The 14,036-nt window shown below is 43.5% G+C and overlaps 1 protein-coding gene across 1 annotated transcript in view; it reads left to right on the top strand.

Annotated features, from left to right (window-relative positions):
• The window catches only part of LOC144494658 (doublesex- and mab-3-related transcription factor 1-like), a 142,823-nt gene that overhangs the window by 92,583 nt on the left and 36,204 nt on the right, over nucleotides 1-14,036 (top strand).

Genomic DNA, 14,036 nt, shown 5'->3' with positions numbered 1-14,036 from the left:
ACAGGGCTTCTGCTTGAATTCCAATGAGACATCAGGCCCATCCCACAGAAGTTGTCCTTTCCAGAGTCTGGTGATGAGAGGAAGATTTGTTGTCTGGAGGCGACAAAATGTTTCCATTCGGAGGAGGGTATTCTGGAATCAGCTGCTGAGTGGTTTGGAGAGCCAGTTGGTGCCAGATTCTCTACATGGCTTATTGGAAGCTTTTCAAACTTCCAGATGATCCGTCATCCATTGAGGCAGATTCTTGTATCATTCCCAGGATCTCACATTGCAGAATTTGGGCCTTCTGCCGCATTCGTTGTACAGTGACCGTGCAAGCACTAGCTTGAACTGCGTGACGTTATGAAGTTGGGCTGGGCATGATTGACTGAGCTCCGCAGCCCTGCTGCTCATTACAATGGCTGCACTCCCCTGGTGGTATCACAATGCAGCTAGGTCATTAATTTAGGGCCCTCTTTAATTTTTTCATGTCTTCGGTAGCCTCTTTTTCTGTTTTGCTTTTTTCAAACCCAGATCCTACAAGGGTTGGGACTTTTACCAGTGTGGACCCTCCCTTTCTACAGCAGAGCTAAAACTGTCTCTGGAATGTCTGTCTATGGTGCTTTTTCTCGTGAGGGCACTGACAACCATATGTCATTAGGGTGGAGACAACACTATCCTCACTGGAAAGTCAACTTGTGACAGATAGAGCTACTCTTCATATCGATGCCTCTCGTCTCCCAAAAACCAGAACAGTAGAGCTAACGGAGATTAAATTGTGCTTAGTAGCACCCATTCTTCAGGTGTTACATGGGCTTCTAAGGAACCAAAATGTCAGGCAGGAGGTTGATGTACAGTTCTGATGCTACAGGGCTGCTGCCTACCATATTGGGAAGGGACAAACAAGATGTCGTTTATCAAAAAAACTGCCTAAAGCAGGTGATACTACTTTTGTATATATAAATACAGAGCCTAACACCTGCTTTAGTTTCCTGCGTCAGCTTTGGTTTACCTTGATGCAGCCAGTGCCTGTCTCCAGGAGAACTAAATCAAAACATGGCGCGAGTAAAATAAAAAAGCAAGCAGTCAGCACCAATCACTGCCATTCCCAGTCCCTCAACTCCTCACTCCCTCCCTCCTGACAATGTCCTCCAAGCTGCCCGATGATCCCGTACCCCAAGACACACAGGATTACCACTCACCTGTTTAAAAAATTGAAGCACTTACACTTCCTGCTGCGTCAACTTTATGATGATGAGGTCAAAGGCTCTGTACAGGCCTCAAACCTCAAGATGCTCAAAAGTGGGAACAGAAATTCTATCCTGGTGAGTTTGCCAAATTATGATTTGGGGATCAGCAGACATTTTGAGAGATGTGACAGGCTCTCTTACCTTGGAACTCCTGGTCAGGTTATTAAATTTATTTCTGTGCTGTAGCCAGGTCTTGGTGTAAGTGCTGCTTGGGTCCACATAGAATCATAGAAACCCTACAGTGCAGAAGGAGGCCATTCGGCCCATCGAGTCTGCACCGACCACAATCCCATCCAGGCCCTACCCCCATATCCCAACATAATTACCCGCTAATCCCTCTAATCTACGCATCTCAGGACACTAAGGGGCAATTTTTAGCATGGCCAATCAACCTAACCCGCACATCTTTGGACTGTGGGAGGAAACCGGAGCACCCGGAGGAAACCCACGCAGACACGAGGAGAATGTGCAAACTCCACACAGACAGTGACCCAAGCCGGGAATCGAACTCCGGTCCCTGGAGCTGTGAAGCAGCAGTGCTAACCACTGTGCTACCGTGCCACCCATACTGTGCCACTTCTCAATATGTCCATTCACCAATTCACTTAAAAAAAAAAAGGCACCTGCCTTTTAACCTGTGGCAAACGGTTAAAAAACTGCTGCAGCATTAAATTTCCAGAACCCAGTTCCAGCCCATGGTAAGTGTGCGCCACACTGGTATCTTGTCTACCATGTGTTGCTGTGGGAAAACTGAGACAGGTTCTCCACTGGTTACAGAGGCAGCCATTCCATTTTCCCCACTCCTCTGCCAGTTAGTTTTACATAGGGAGACTAAAATCAATTAGCTGTACTTTATGGTTTTCCTTGAATCAGTGCAACCTTTTAGACACCCCCCCCCCCCCCCCTTAAGGTTTTCACTATGTTGAGACTTTAAAGGGCATACTTTCCTTATCTTCATTTGATTTTAGTATCGGGGGGGGGGGGGGGGCGGTGTGTGTGATGAAGTAGGCATATCGGGGTTATGCTTTAACCCCACGAACCTTGGCGCCACTGAAAAAAGGATGTGGGGGAGAAGGGGGCATTTAGCAAATCTGATCTCTTTCACAACTTTTACAGTTATGGGATTCAGAAAAAAGTAGGCCCTTAACTTTTACACCTGAGTCTAAATTGCTAGTTATGTAACTGCTGCTTTTAAAAAAATAATTGTCATTTGAAAAATAGAGGTTAAAGCATATGTAGAATAGTCTGAATTGAGAATTGGGTTCGCACCCCAAGACAGAGGTTTAGAGTCTGTGGAAATGGTAGGATGGAAACAGAGGGTGGAATTTTCCCGTCCCCTCGCCACCGGAATGGTAGCGGGCGGAGGCGGACCATGTAAAGGTCTGTTCACCTCAGGCAGGATTTTCCAGTCTTGGGGCGAGCGCGGCTGGAAAATCCCGCCCAGAACGATGGAAACTGATTACTTGTGTTTCTGGTCACCCTTGCAGTTCTGACCTGACCACTAGTGATATATTTAGGCTGGATTTCCGGATGGCCTTGTGGGGGTCTGGCTGTTGGCTTGGTCATCACTGAAATGTGGCATCACATCTGCAAGTATTTAAATGCCAGCAGCAGCCTTTTGGAGTTGGAACGTCTTGCGAGATGAATGGAATGAAAAGATTCATATTATAGCACAACTAAATGGAGCGTCACAGTTGAAGAACTGCTAGATTTTGTATTGTGGAAGATGAAGTCCTGTTGCTTGAGATGCATGCATGGGACCTCAAGGCACCTTCTTCAGAGCAGAGCTGTTTATGATACCTGGACTGGTATAATGCCATCTCCAGAATCACTGAACCTGGATCCATAGAACCATAGAAAATTACAGCTCAGAAACAGGCCTTTTGGCCCTCCTTGTCTGTGCCGAACCATTTTATGCCTAGTCCCACTGACCTGCACTTGGACCATATCCCTCCACACCCCTCTCATCCATGAACCCGTCCAAGTTTTTCTTAAATGTTAAAAGTGACCCCGCATTTACCACTTTATCCGGCAGCTCATTCCACACTCCCACCACTCTCTGCGTGAAGAAGCCCCCCCTAATATTCCCTTTAAACTTTCCAACTGAGCAAGAAGGTAAAGGACTTGAAAAGAATGACTAAGGTAACCCAAGGGTGTCCAACACCCAGAAGCCGAATCAAGCTTGAATGCTGCACGTTGTTCCCTCTTAACTTTTAAAGCTGTACTGTTAACCCATTCAAAATATTGGCAAAAAAAACCTGAGCGTAAAAGAGCAGGGCATGTCTTAATGCTTCAAATGACCAAGTTTACACTTGTCACACTCACCACTTAAATAACATCGACACCAAACACTCACACAACACGTGGTGCATGTTTATTAACTCACATATATTGAGTTACAGCTGGACACTTGTGTGACTCAATCATCTTTAACGTCCTTTTGTCCTCGGGTTTGTAAAATTTCCTGATATAACCAAACAAATGTTACTGCAGTCTCTGCCTGCCTTTTAATCCCGCAGTGATACCTGACTACCTATTTCTACCTGGTGAATTCCCACTGCTGGGCCCTTTCCACATTGGAAGGTGGCCTCCATTGTGCAATTAATATTGATTCCTCAGTTAGTTGCAGGGTTAACGTATAAAGGGTCAGACAGGTTGTTCTTTTACACTGACCCAATTCTGCTGGTATTGTATTTTCTGGCTTCTCAATTACCTAAGTAAGAGGCTTATTGCCTGTTTCAGACAGCCACCATGGACACCTGACAAATGGCCCAATCCAGTATCAGGTCAGAAATCCTTCAAATAATAATGGGAGATGAGACATGATCCCTGAATTTGATCCATGTGTCTATTTTACTTCCGTATAAGTGGCACAGCTAGACCTAATTTGTTACCTCCTTGTGTCGTTTAAAATGTAGATTTTTTTTCGATTATTTGTGGTCAAAATTAACAGAAGTTTTAAAGATGCATGGAGAGGGATGGAGAAAAAAAAAAGTACACGTCCCAGAACAAACAGCATTAGAAGAATATGATAAGAAAAGACTAAAATGGGGGAGACAGTGAAGGCAGTAATCTGGATATAAGACTGTTCATGTATTCGTTGGCTTTGAGGCTTGAAATGCAGAAGACAGTCAGCATCTGAAAGAAGATACATTAAAAAGCTTTGGCAAGAATCCCTCACCGCATCTATTTCTCCTGGTAACCTATCTCACTTTCAGAGGCTGTGTGATTTACAGCTAATCTCTTGGAGTTTCTAGCGTAATTGCAAATAATGTTGCGTTCCATTTACTAATGTTAAGCATTTTCTTTTTGATTGTTGTAAAATTCTCGTAATTCTTCTTAGAGATATCAAGATAGATTAGACGAACAGGAAACAGAATTTCAGTGTGTAACAGTGCTGCTCCTTGTTTGTCTACTAGGTTATCCAGATCATTGTCAGCACCAGCTTGCTGCAATAAAGATAATTTTCTAATTTAAATTACAACCTCCTCTTTGAACAAAATTCAGTAAATCTTCACAATTTTGCTGTTCAGTTCCAGGATTCAATTCCAGCCTATAATTCCAACTAAAATGATGTAGGTTTTAAGAAAACATTTAAATCATTTTTACAATTTGAGTGCAGTCATGAGTGTATAGCATTTTAATTTGTGACACTGTCTTAACCGGCCGCATTTTAAATTATTTTATGTTTTTTATCATCATTGTTTACCCTTTTACACATTCTGATGTTTTGACAGGAAATCCACCAGCCTTGTAATTAAATGAGTAATCTTGAAAGCACAAGATTATTGATGAAACAGAATGTATATTATAGCTTAAGAAAAGAAATGAACATTATTCAGACTGATCGATTAACCAAAACAGTGAGATTAACATCACTGTTGCATATACTGATTTGATGACAAAGGAATTAAATACTGGAACGAAGAGTTTGAAGAAAAATTGCAGTGTGCATGATAAGGCTACAAGGAACAAAATAAAATTAAAATGGACATATAATAAAACAGAATGTGGTAAAAATGAGCAGCAAACAAATCGGCATCTGAAAGAAAGATTGGTTAGCATTTTAGGTATAGCCCGTCAAGAGAACCACTAGGTATAAAACTTATACAAAAATTTGTGGAGCAATGCGGTCCTTAGTCCCACCTGCCAAGAACTGTCGGCCAGTCAAAGGTCGACAGCCCTATTGTTCTCAACTGCGCCACAGGGAGGTGGTGGCTGCTGCCGGTACAATACCCACCAAGGCCTCGAATCAAGAAGGGGCTCAGGTACAAGTGAGTGATGGTGGGGACGGGGTTCTTGTAGGGAGGTGCGAAATGGCTGCGAGGGCGGTAGGTGACTTTCAGGAGCCTTCCACCTTCCTGATGCTGGATCTCTTGAGAAGGCACGAAGTGCTTTTGAACGAGGGACACCGCCACTCCCAGTTAGCCCGCAAGCAAACATGCCAAGGTTTCCCTGTGCTCCCTGCAAAGGATCTCTTGCCCGCTGTTGAGTTAATACCAGTGGTGGTGGGATCAATTGTTAGGGCTGGATGGCCACCTTTGGGCCTTCCTGCCACGGACATAATCGGGGTAGAGGTGGGAAGGTGGCATGGTCCACACCTGCTACCTCCCTGCCCAAATAAATTCCTCCCCCCACCTTGAGGGCAAAAGACTTTGCCCTGTGATTTCCTTCTCACCTTCATTGTTCATTTATTCTTGGATCACACATGGAAACATTTATATTTCACTCTTCAGATGGTTTTTGACTTGCCCTTCTCAACATCTGGGAGAATATCTTGAGGATCTCCTGCAGCTCAAAGATAAAACTAAACAAAAATTGGAGCTTTAAATGGAGTGTGTTCTTCAGTAACTGCAGAGAGATAATTAAAAAAAACATCTCACTTAACATAATGACATAACTTGCTGTGAATATGTAAATCAAGATGTGACAAATAAAGGTGTGCCACACATCACAGTTACACAAATAATTCCATCTGTGTCTAATTAGTTTCTGTTCATTATATGATAATTGTCCTCCACCCTGGAAGCCCTGGATGAAGCTGTATCTAGGGTCACCATTGCAGATGTCAGAGCAGGTTTCTCAAAGGTCAACCCATGGACAGCGACTGGCCCAGATTGGGTACCCGGACGAGCACTCAGATCCTGCACGGACCAGCTGGCAGGGATATTCACAGACATCTTCAACCTCTCTACAATAATCTGAGGTCCCTATCTGCTTTAAGAAGACGACCATCATCCCGGTACCTAAGAAAAACCAAGCAGCGTGCCTCAATGACTATCGTCTGGTGGCTCTGACATCCATCATTATGAAGTGTTTTGAAAGGCTAGTCATAGCATGAATTAATTTTAGCCTCCCGGACTACGTGGATCCACTACAATTTGCCTACCGCCGCAACAGGTCCACAGCAGACGCCATCTCCCTGGCCCAGCACTCAACCCTGGAACACCTAGATAACAAAGACACCTATGTCAGACTCCTATTTATTGACTACAGCTCAGCCTTCAACACCGTTATTCCCACGAAACTCTTCTCCAACTCTATGGCTTGGGTCTCGGCTCCTCCCTCTGTGACTGGATCATGAACTTCAATAAGGATAGGCAACAACACCACCTCCACGTTCACTCTCGACACCGGTGCCCTACTAGGCTGTGTTCTCAGCCCCCTACTATACTCCTTGTACACAAATGACTGTGTGGCCAAATTCCCCTCCAGTTCGATTTTCAAGTTTGCTGATGACACTAACATTGTGGGACAGATCTCAAACAATGATGAGATAGAATACAGGAATGAGATAGAAACTGGTGCAGCGACAATAATCACACCCGCAATGTCAACAAAATGAAGGAGATTGTCACCGACTTCAAGAAACATAGATTTACCATAGAAAGCATTCTTTCTGGTTGTATCACAGCTTAGTATGGCTCCTGCTCTGCCCAAGACCGCAACAACCTACAAAAGGTCGTGAATGTAGCCCAACCCATCACGCAGACCAGCCTCCCATCCATTGACTCTGTCTACATTTCCCACTGCCTCAGCAAAGCAGCCAGCATAATTAAGGACCCCACGCAGGCCGTCATTCTCTCTTTCACCTTCTTCTGTCAGGAAAAAGATACAAAAGTCTGAGGTCACGTACCAACCGACTCAAAAACAGCTTCTCCCCTGCTGCCATCAGACTTTTGAATGGACTTGCCTTGCATTAAGTTGATCTTTCTCTACACCCTAGCTATGACTGTAACACTATATTCTGCACTCTCTCATTTCCTTCTCTATGAACGGTATGCTTTGTCTGTATAGCACACAAGAAACAATACTTTTCCCTGTATGTTAATACAAGTGACAATAATAAATCAAATCAAAATTTTATACTGATATAGGTGAGCATACAAAATAATAAATAAAAAATCTATTATTATGTAATTATAATTATGCGCATTGCAGTGTTTACCCTGACAGTTATTTCTTTTACTCAGGTAGTCTACACATACACGCTAAACAGCACTGAGTTTCCCACTTTAAGACATCTTAACTTTTATGGCTAATTCTCAGATTGATTTATTGAAGCTTTTCTATTTTAATTAATATTTATCAGAGGGGAAGATTTACAAAAGTCCTGAAAAAATCCAGGTCCAGTCTAAGGAAATAAATTAAAACGGGTGTAAAATGAGCTGCTGATTCACTATTGCCCATTTTCTGTTTTTGCTGAAGCCCAATCCCATTTACGTAAACACTGAATCATGAAGGGCCATGCGATGTTGGAAGGTATGTACTCCATTTAGCATTCTAACTTATGCTCCTGTCTCTTCCTGTACACGTCTCCCAAGAATAAGCTGCAGTTGTCAGTACTGGAGATAAGGCCAGCACCTCACATAATCCTGCATCACTCATACCGCTAGTCACAAACTCCAAGGCTCCAGTCTGCAATAGACTGCCTTTTAAGGGTCTGATGTACTGGGGATGGATGGAGACAGCCATTTCATACTGTCTCACTTCACTGCCTTCATTACTACCCTGAAATTTGCTCCCAGACAAGTCAACGGACTTGCTGAGGAAGTGCTAATAACAAGCACGTGCTGGAATAGGTACGGATGTGGCTGCTGCCTTTCAGCCATCCAGCCTAGCTTATCTTGCTTCATAAATGGCAGAACATTTGCCAGATGGCCAGCTGGATCAAAAAGAATATTGAGGAGTCAGATATGGTGACAGCAGTTATAGGGCCATCTGATGACCCATCAAAATGAAGCACAGGATAGGCAGTTGTCTCCCACAATGAGAAACTCTTGAGTTGTATGGTGATACAGATCTTAATAGGTCTACTTTCAAATGGAGTTTGATACTACAGTAGGACTGGAATGAGGCATCACTTGTCACCTTGTACACAACACAAGAGGGTGATCTGCATGGTGCAATAGCTACCCAACTCTGTCTTCCATGTCATTGAAGTGTTGGATTGTGCACTGAGTTTGGCAGTTAAGCATGTGACAATATATGTGGTCTCTGCTCTGGAAACCTTGGGTATACTGTATATATTAAACCTTTCACGACATTCACATTCCTGCTGTGGAGGCTTTGCACTAAAACTCCAGGATGCAATTAATGACCACCTTCATCTAACTACTCAGCATCTTCTGCTGCCAATTCACTATGCAACTATCAGCAATGGTGCTTAGAATATAAGAAATGGGAATTGGAATAGACCATATGGCACTGCCAATAAATAAGATTATGACTGATCCATGATCTTAATTCCATATTTCTGTCCGATCTCCACATTCTACTGTTACCCTAGAGTCCAAAAACCTAGTGATCTCAGCCTTGAATATTCCCAATGTCTGAGCATCCACAGCCCACTAAAGTCGAGAATTCCAAAGATTCACAACTCTCTGTCGGAAATGGCTAACACTTGTTTCCTGAGACTATGCCCTCTAATACTAGACTCGACAGCCAGGGAAAACAGCCTGTGGGCACCTACCCTGTCAAGTGCTCTCAAAATCTTATATAATGAGAGGACCTCATTTTTCTAAACTCTTAAAAGTATAAGCTGATTCTCCTCGTAGGTAAAACTCGCTCTAAGTACTGAAACACCTAGTAATGAACGTTTGTACCTGTCTAACATTGAGAAGTTCACAAATAGCAGACATCATTCCCAAACGCACACTATGGGTGGAACCTTCTGGCAACGCTCACCCCAAGACTGGAAAATCCCGCCCGAGGTCAACGCACCTTTGGGTGGTCTGTGTCCTGCCCGCTACAATTCCCATGGCGGGCGAGATGGAAAAATTCCACCCTACATATATTTAAGTATCAGTTCGACCCATTATGCATGTGCTCTTGTCTGTATACTACATGCTACCATTTATCTATTGTAATCTGATTTTCCTGTCCATGCATTTCATTATTATCCTAATCTTAATCTAATTTCATGTTGAATACCATTATTGACTTCATTGCACTTGAGGTGAAGCATGGATTATAAGACCATTACCCGAAAGAAAGTGCCTTCCAACCTCTTCCTTTTGGTACCAATTTTAAACTTGTTATCAATTAACTGTCTGGTGGAAATAATCTTTCACTAATAACCTATTTTTATATTTTTGAAGAGTTTATAGTCATTTAGCCGTCCCTCCCTTGTAAATGTTTCCATATCCCTCACATCTTTAATCATAATTACATATCCTCTCATTTCTGATGCCATTCTACTAAATCGACATTACACTTTTTTGCATGATGCTCATTGCTACGCCTCTAGTAAAATGCTCAGAACTGAGCACAAAACTACAATGGTGAATTAACTTGTGCCTTGTACAGGTTCACCATTACCTCTGTGCATCTTTAGGTAAAACTTAAAATTTCTAACTGGAATCCAGCATTTAATGATTCAGTAGAATGATCTACTGAAAACAGATGGAGCTCTGGAGGAATACAGAGAGAGTAGGAAAGATCTCAAACGGGGAGTTAGAAGGGCAAAAAGAGGGCACGAGATGTTCTTGGCAGGCAGGATTAAGGAGAATCCTAAGGCATTCTATTCATACGTTAGGAACAAAAGAGTTGTCAGGGAGAAAATCGGACCTCTCAGGGACAAAGGAGGGGAATTATGCTTAGAACCCAAGGGAATAGGGGAGATCCTAAATGAATACTTTGCATCGGTATTCACGAAGGAGAGGGGCGTGTTAACCGGGAGTGTCTCGGAGGGAGGTGTTGACCCGTTAGAGAAAATCTCCATTACGAGAGAGGAAGTGTTAGGTTTTTTAGGGAACATTAAAACTGACAAAGCCCCAGGGCCTGATGGCATCTATCCTCGACTGCTCAGGGAGACGAGAGAGGAAATTGCTGGGCCTCTGACGGAAATCTTTGTCGCTTCTTTGGACACGGGTGAGGTCCCTGAGGATTGGAGGATAGCGAATGTGGTCCCGTTGTTTAAGAAGGGTAGCAGGGATAACCCAGGAAATTATAGGCCGGTGAGCTTGACGTCCGTGGTAGGGAAGTTGTTGGAGAGGATTCTTAGAGACAGGATGTATGTGCATTTAGAACGGAACGATCTCATTAGTGACAGACAGCATGGTTTTGTAAGAGGGAGGTCGTGCCTTACAAATTTGGTGGAGTTTTTTGAGGAAGTGACAAAAACGGTTGATGAAGGAAGGGCCGTGGATGTCGTCTATATGGATTTCAGTAAGGCATTTGACAAAGTCCCACATGGCAGGTTGGTTAAGAAGGTTAAGGCTCATGGGATACAAGGAGAAGTGGCTCGATGGGTGGAGAACTGGCTTGGCCATAGGAGACAGAGGGTAGTGGTCGAAGGGTCTTTTTCCGGCTGGAGGTCTGTGACCAGTGGTGTTCCGCAGGGCTCTGTACTGGGACCTCTGCTATTTGTGATATATATAAATGATTTGGAAGAAGGTGTAACTGGTGTAATCAGCAAGTTTGCGGATGACACAAAGATGGCTGGAATTGCGGATAGCGAAGAGCATTGTCGGGCAATACAGCAGGATATAGATAGGCTGGAAAATTGGGCGGAGAGGTGGCAGATGGAATTTAATCCGGATAAATGCGAAGTGATGCATTTTGGAAGAAATAATGTAGGGAGGAGTTATGCAATAAATGGCAGAGTCATCAGGAGTATAGAAACACAGAGGGACCTAGGTGTGCAAGTCCACAAATCCTTGAAGGTGGCAACACAGGTGGAGAAGGTGGTGAAGAAGGCATATGGTATGCTTGCCTTTATAGGACGGGGTATAGAGTATAAAAGCTGGGGTCTGATGATGCAGCTGTATAGAACGCTGGTTAGGCCGCATTTGGAGTACTGCGTCCAGTTCTGGTCGCCGCACTGCCAGAAGGACGTGGAGGCATTGGAGAGAGTGCAGAGAAGGTTTACCAGGATGTTGCCTGGTATGGAGGGTCTTAGCTATGAGGAGAGATTGGGTAGACTGGGGTTGTTCTCCTTGGAAAGACGGAGAATGAGGGGAGATCTAATAGAGGTATACAAGATTATGAAGGGTATAGATAGGGTGAACAGTGGGAAGCTTTTTCCCAGGTCGGAGGTGACGATCACGAGGGGTCACGGGCTCAAGCTGAGAGGGGCGAAGTATAACTCAGACATCAGAGGGACGCTTTTTACACAGAGGGTGGTGGGGGCCTGGAAAGCGCTGCCAAGTAGGGTGGTGGAGGCAGGCACGCTGACATCGTTTAAGACTTACCTGGATAGTCACATGAGCAGCCTGGGAATGGAGGGATACAAACGATTGGTCTAGTTGGACCAAGGAGCGGCACAGGCTTGGAGGGCCGAAGGGCCTGTTTCCTGTGCTGTACTGTTCTTTGTTCTTTGTATATTTATAGCCCCACAGCTCTATTTATTCACTCCATTGTAAAGTATACTTTGTTTCTATTCTCTTGTTTTTCCCTAAAATAGAAGTTAAAAGTTTTATTTATTAGTCACAAGTAAGCTTACATTAACACTGTACTGAAGTTACTGTGAAAATCCCCCAGTCGTCACACTCTGGCGCCTGTTCAGATACACCTGAGGGGGAATTAGCATGGCCAATGCACCTAACTAGCCAGCACGTCTTTCAGACTGTGGGAGGAAATCGAAGCACATAGAGGAAACCCACGCAGACACGGGGAGAACGTGCAGACTCCAGCTGGGAATCAAATCTGAGTCCCTGGCACTGTGAGGCAGCAGTACAAACACTGTGCTGCCCTTCATATGATTCGCTGGATTTACGCTCCTTGGTTTGAAGGTGGGGGGGGGGTGTAACTTGTAAAATCCAGCTTTCCATCCATCCCTGGCCAGTAAGGTCTATTAAGGCCTTAAGGAGCCAATTAGTGGCTACTTAAAGATTTTATCCTACCCCTGCCTATATTGGTCAGCAGCTCTCTAAGGCGGAACTTCTTCATGAGATGTGGCAGAAGTCTTGTCTTAAAGCAGTTAATGCTGCTATTAGCGTTAAATTGTTGCAGGACAGCCATTGCCCACCAACTCTTTGGGCAGGCGAGGTTGGGAACCATAGTGCCCTGTAAAATCCAGCCCATTCAATTCACATTTGCTACCTATCTGACTACATCCCTAACCTGCCAAAATGAAACTCACTTTCTTCATCTTACTCTTTTTTTTGTTGTGCACATAAACGCAACTATCAGAAAGCCAATTTTTAAAATTTTTTAACGGGACCTGGGCATCACTGGCTGTAGGCCAGCATATTTTTCTCATCCCCAATTTCCCTTGAGAAGGTGATGGTGAACTGTTTTTGAGAGCCGCTGCAGTCCATATGGTGTAGGTACAGAGTGATTTTGACTCACGTATTGACTTCTGCAAGTAGCTGGAAGACCTCTGATAGAAAGATTGATGTGCAATAAAAGTAACTACTGGCCTTTGGAGAGTGAGTAATCTCGTAACACTATTACAATTCATAAAATCTCTGAACTTTGCAGCACAGAAGTTGACCTTTGTGCCTCTGCTGGTTCTGCTTTGACTGTTGACCTCTACTTCTGACCGCCTTTGTTGCTCTCGTACCTTTTTCTTCCACCACTGTCAACAGAGCCTTCAGCTATTTTGGCACTACTCTGGAATCCAGTCCACAAAGTCTTCCATCCCGCTGCCTGTTTCTGTGTGTCCTTAAAACTCTTCTCGCCAACTGTTCTTGAATTTTGGTTAACTTTCCGAACGCGATGTTGATTTGTTTGTTTTTCCCCTCTGTGAAATGCTTTGGGAATATTTTGTATGTTAACATCACCATTTAAAAGGAGATTTTTAATTTTTTTTTGGCTAAATGTAAGATATTTTAGAACCCAGATGCTTAAAATTGTGTGGTAAAGTTTATAAAGCTGCACTAGTGCTAACCTGATCAGTGACGCCAGAAACCGTGCAATAGAAATTCAGTGAGAAATAGTAATTCATAGATTCAACCAGTCTGTTATTTTTGATATTAGATAAAGCATCATGTTCAATTATTCTCTGGATTAATGCGAACATATTGTTCAGTTTATAAATCATGAAATATATATTTTATATATTCCTCAATGTTTATTTTAAATGTGTATTGTTGTATTACTTAGACCTTGATGCTTAATCAACGTGTGGAGTTTTACAGCCAGCTGGCTAATAATTGTGGAAAAATTGGTTTTGGGTTTTAGTCAACTATAGAGGGTCAGAGCCAACCTGGTTCTGTTTTCACTTGGCACCTGCACATACTGACCTTCTAATGGGAGTAATTGAATATTAGCTGGTTTTCATCCGAGCAGCTCTGACGCAAATTGCAGCCTACGTACTGTTGCCCACATGAGATCAGCTAACTCAAAAATGACCCATCCAAA

This window comes from Mustelus asterias, chromosome 6 (assembly GCF_964213995.1).
Source record: "Mustelus asterias chromosome 6, sMusAst1.hap1.1, whole genome shotgun sequence".
NCBI classification, from domain to species: Eukaryota; Metazoa; Chordata; class Chondrichthyes; order Carcharhiniformes; family Triakidae; genus Mustelus; species Mustelus asterias.
This window is presented reverse-complemented; position numbering and strand designations above follow the sequence as displayed.